The 4,998-nt window shown below is 43.9% G+C and overlaps 1 pseudogene; it reads left to right on the top strand.

The window, feature by feature from the left end:
• Nucleotides 1-873: 873 nt before the first annotated feature.
• LOC148295804 (uncharacterized) lies at nt 874-3,721 on the top strand (annotated as a pseudogene).
• The last annotated feature ends 1,277 nt before the right edge of the window (nt 3,722-4,998 follow it).

Below are 4,998 nucleotides of genomic sequence, written 5' to 3'. Positions count from 1 at the left end.
CCATTGAATGGTAGCCTAATAAGTTCAACAATGAAACTAATGATAAAAGCAGCAACTAGTAAAAGTCATATAAAATGTTTACCTTGTGATGCAGAATGCATATTATTAGTTTTCCTAATTCTACTTGGATTAGTTTTCCTATTATTAGTTCCTAATTCTACTTGGATTAGTTTTCCTAATTCTTAAAGATTCCTTCCTAGGAAAGGATTTCTTATTAGTTAATTTGCTTTCCTATTTCTTAAAGTTTACTTTTCCTTTTCCTAGACTAAAAAGGGTTTTGCCTCTATAAATAGAGTTGTTTGTAATCTTTTAAGGTAGACTTGATTAATGATAAATTTCCTCACTTTAAACTCTCTGATTCCTTCCCTTTCCCTTCGTCTCTTCGATCTCTAATTCTTCTCCTCGATCCCTTATTTCTTCTCTGTTCTATTGCTCAAGTATTTACTCTAAATCTACGGGCTGTTCTACATCAATTGGTAATCAGAGCCTACCCTCACTTTCGTTTTGCATTTGCTCTCTACCATGGCCAGCCTTGCAGAACAATTTCATGCGTTCCAAGACAAAGTTTCTGACGATATCGCTGGCATGGAAACCCAACTCTCCAAACTCAATGTTGACCTGAAAGACAAGTTGGTACAGGCTCACACACATCGTGCTAACCTCAAAGACAAGTTGGTACGGGCTCACACACATCGTGCGCAGACAGACCTTGCCATCACCAAACTCCAAGACTCTGTTCAGTTGCTTATCAATCACTTTCGGACTGGACATGCTGAACCTTCTTCTACCTTCGCGGTGCTCTCGAGTTCATCTACGCCACCACCGAAAAGTGGTCTTCTGCCCAATCCACCAGTGGATCACAAACTCAAGGCCGCCATGCCATACGGCATGCTGCATAGCTCAGCTGGGCTCTCACTTGATACGCCCACGGCTCCATTGGAACCCCCCTTTTCTTTTGGGTCTCTGCCACTGCCCCATTATACTCAACATACAACAGGCCCTCATCCAGTGACTACTCAGGCTCCTACCCTACCACCTGTTCGCCATGATCCGTACACTCATCCCCCTTGCCATTTTGACAACGATGTCCTCCGCCACATCAAACCTACTGCTCCTACTTTTGATGGTCACGGGGATCCTACGATGTTTCTTGATTGGGTTCAGGCCATGGAGGATTATTTCGCCTGGTACGACCTGACGGATGCTCATAAACTTCGCATTGTTAAGATGACGCTACAAGGAGCAGCTAGACAATATTGGAATTTCGTGGAGGAGCAACTATACCAATTTGGACAGCCGCCTGTGACTCTTTGGGATGAGATGAAATTAAAGCTTCGCGAACAATATCTTTCCACCTTTTATCGCCAGCAATTGTATGAACAATTATGGACCCTTTCGCAAGGAAGTTTGACCGTTACTGAATTCCACGCTCGTTTTATCGAACACAAGATACGTGCAGGAATTCGTGAAGAACCCGACATCACCATGTCTCGCGTTCTCCATGGTCTTCGTGATGATATCAAACGTGAAGTCTGGCGGTTCCGTCCGCATACTTTGGAAGATGCATATTGCCACGCATTGGAAGCTGAAATTTTTTGCGTCCACAACGTAGATATACAGGACATTCTGGGCACTCTTCCACTCCTACTCCAAACCGTAGTACTCCTAACTCTAAATATGGTGTTTCCGGTCCACTTGCTCCTACGATACCCGCAACAGAAAAAGGACCAGCCCCATCCACGGCTGCTCACATCGAATGCTATCGCTGCCACGCTAAGGGCCACATTGCCTCCCGTTGTCCCCACAGAACTTTAACCCTTGGCTCCCTCAATGAGGACTCTTGTGTGGACGAGTATGTGGAGCCCCTTGAACCTGTTTATGATCCAGAACTTGATAATTGTTGTGAGAAGGAGGCGTTTCACCAACTGAGTCTTATGCGTTGTATTTATTCCGCACCTACATCTCCACCTCCTGATTCATGGACGCGCACAAGTATCTTTCAAATCTATGTCCCTTGCGGTACCGGTAGATGCCAACTAGTTATTGATGGGTGAAGTACGCTGAATGTTATCTCTAAAACTACTGTCGATCGCCTTCACCTTCAGGCCGAGCCACACCCCAATCCTTTTCATGTTGGCTGGGTAGACAAAACCAGGTTACCTATTACCGAAAGATGCCTTGTTCCTCTTCAATTGGGTCCCTGTCACGAGCAACTTTATTGTGATATCCTACCCATGAGTGTCACACATGTGCTACTAGGTCGACCTTGGCTTTATGACCGTCATGTGAAAAGTTGCGGCAGAGAGAACACCTATACTTTTCAACATGGGGGAAAGAACATCACCCTAAAGCCTTCCAATCCGGCCATCAAACCAACTAAGGATGGTCAACCAACACTGTCAATGAAAGAGAAGGCTTTGGAGCATCGATTGAGTATTTTATCACCTGTAGACTTTGCATACGAACTGCAAGACACTGGTGTGGTCTTTGCTCTCTTGCTTAAACCGGCATCTGATTGCACCCCACTCCACTTGCCGAACCCATACAACAGCTGCTCACTGAATTCTCTGATGTCATACCTGATGAGTTACCAGATGACTTACCTCCAGCGAGAGAGATTCAGCATGCCATTGACCTTGTTCCAGGTTCGCAGATTCCTAATTTTCCCCATTATCGTATGAACCCACCTGAGCGAGCAGAGTTGAATAGACAAATTCAGGGGTTGTTGGCTAAGGGCTTTATTCATCACAGTTTAAGTCCTTGTGTTGTTCCAGTTCTCCTTACCCCCAAAAAGGATGGCTCCTGGCAAATGTGTGTAGATAGTCGTGCCGTCAATAAAATTACAGTTAAGTATCGTTTCCCCATACCGCGACTTAAAGATATGTTGGATGATTTGGCTGGTTCCCAATGGTTTTCTAATATAGATCTTCGCAGTGGCTACCATCAAATCCGCATTCGTGAAGGAGATGAGTGGAAAACCGCGTTTAAAACCCCTGATGGCTTATATGAGTGGCTTGTTATGCCCTTTGGCATGTCCAATGCACCCAGCACGTTAATGAGGGTGATGACTCATGTGTTTCGACCTTATATTAGCAATTTTCTGGTAGTTTATTTTGATGACATACTTATATACAGTCGGTCTCAGGAGGAACATCTTCAACATCTTCGGACGATATTCCTTACTTTACGAAAGGAAAAACTGTATGCCAACTTAAAAAAATGTTCGTTTCTTCAACCGCAAGTTCTATTCTTGGGGTTCAATATTTCTGCGGCTGGGGTTAGCACAGATCCTGCCAAGGTGGAGGCTATTAGTGGTTGGCCAACACCCACGACTTTGACAGAGACACGTAGCTTTCATGGTCTCGCCTCTTTTTATCGACGATTTATTCCAGGGTTCAGTACTATTATGGCACCAATAACTAATTGTATGAAACAAGGTGCTTTTCTTTGGACCCCTGCGGCTACCAAGGCCTTTACAATTTTAAAGCAGAAGATGACCCAAGCACCTGTTCTTCGACATCCTGATTTGACTAAGGTCTTTGAAATTGCATGTGACGCTTCTGGAGTTGGGATTGGTGGTGTGCTTAGCCAAGAAAGACATCCCGTGGCATACTTTAGTGAGAAACTTAATGAAGCAAAGCAGCGTTATTCTACTTATGATAAGGAGTTTTGTGCTGTGGTACAAGCATTGATAATAAGGCAATCGATGCCCTTAGTCTGAATATCTCCAGATCTTTACATTTGTTTTAAGACACCGTCCATGCATTGATAATAAGGCAGTCGATGCCCTTAGTCGCGTGGCTACTATCTTGCACACAATGACAGTTTAGGTAACCGGGTTTGATCGCATTAAGACTGAGTATTCATCTTGTTCGGATTTTGGAATTATTTTTCAGGAAGTTTCCAATGGTAACCATCGCGAGTATGTGGACTTTATTACGAGGGATGGGTTCTTATTTCGAGGAACACAATTATGTATTCCCCGTACTTCTCTTCGTGAATTCCTTGTTTGGGAACTACATGGCGGCGGCCTCACAAGACATTTTGGAAAAGATAAGACTATTGCCTTGGTGGAAGATTGTTTCTATTGGCCGTCGTTAAAACGTGATGTTGCTCATCTCATCTCCCAATGCCGCACATGCCAGCTAGCTAAAGCTTGCAAACGTAACACAGGTTTATATACCCCTCTGCTGATACCTCATGCCCCATGGAAGGATCTTAGTGTGGATTTCGTGCTTGGTTTACCTAAGACTAGTCGCGGCTACGACTCTATCTTTGTCGTAGTTAATCGGTTTTCTAAAATGGCGCATTTTCTACCTTGTGCCAAAAATATTGATGCTTCTTATGTGGCCAAGTTATTTTTTAAGGAAGTAGTTCGTTTACATGGCCTCCCCGTCTCCATTGTGTCTGATCGTGATGTCAAATTTGTTAGTTATTTTTGGAAAACTTTGTGGAAGTTTTTCGGTACTACTTTGAAGTTTTCTTCTGCTTTCCATCCCCAAACAGATGGTCAAACTAAGGTAGTTAATCGTAGTCTTGGTGATTTACTCCGATGTTTAGTTGGGGATAAACTTGGTAATTGGGATCTCTTGTTGCCTGTGGCTGAGTTTGCTTGTAACAACTCAGTTAATCGAAGTACCGGTAAGAGTCCTTTTGAGGTTGTTCATGGGTTTTCCCCCCGGTCACCTGTTGATTTAGTTGCTCTTCCTGTGGCTGCCCGCACATCAGATTCTGCTACGTCGTTTTCTGAACATATTAGGCAACTACATGATGACGTCCGTAGGCAGATATCCATGCACACCGACACTTATAAACTGGCAGCCAATGCTCATCGTTGTCAACAGGATTTTCAGGAAGGGGAATTTGTTATGGTGCGTATTTGTCCTGAGCGTTTTCCTAAGCAATCTTTTAAGAAGCTTCATGCTCGTTCGATGGGTCCTTATCGTATCATTAGGAGGCTTGGGTCCAATGCTTACTTGATTGAGTTGCCCACAGATA

The sequence above is a fragment of the Prunus avium genome, chromosome 3 (assembly GCF_965620075.1).
Source record: "Prunus avium chromosome 3, drPruAviu1.hap1.1, whole genome shotgun sequence".
Classification (NCBI taxonomy): domain Eukaryota; kingdom Viridiplantae; phylum Streptophyta; class Magnoliopsida; order Rosales; family Rosaceae; genus Prunus; species Prunus avium.
This window is presented reverse-complemented; position numbering and strand designations above follow the sequence as displayed.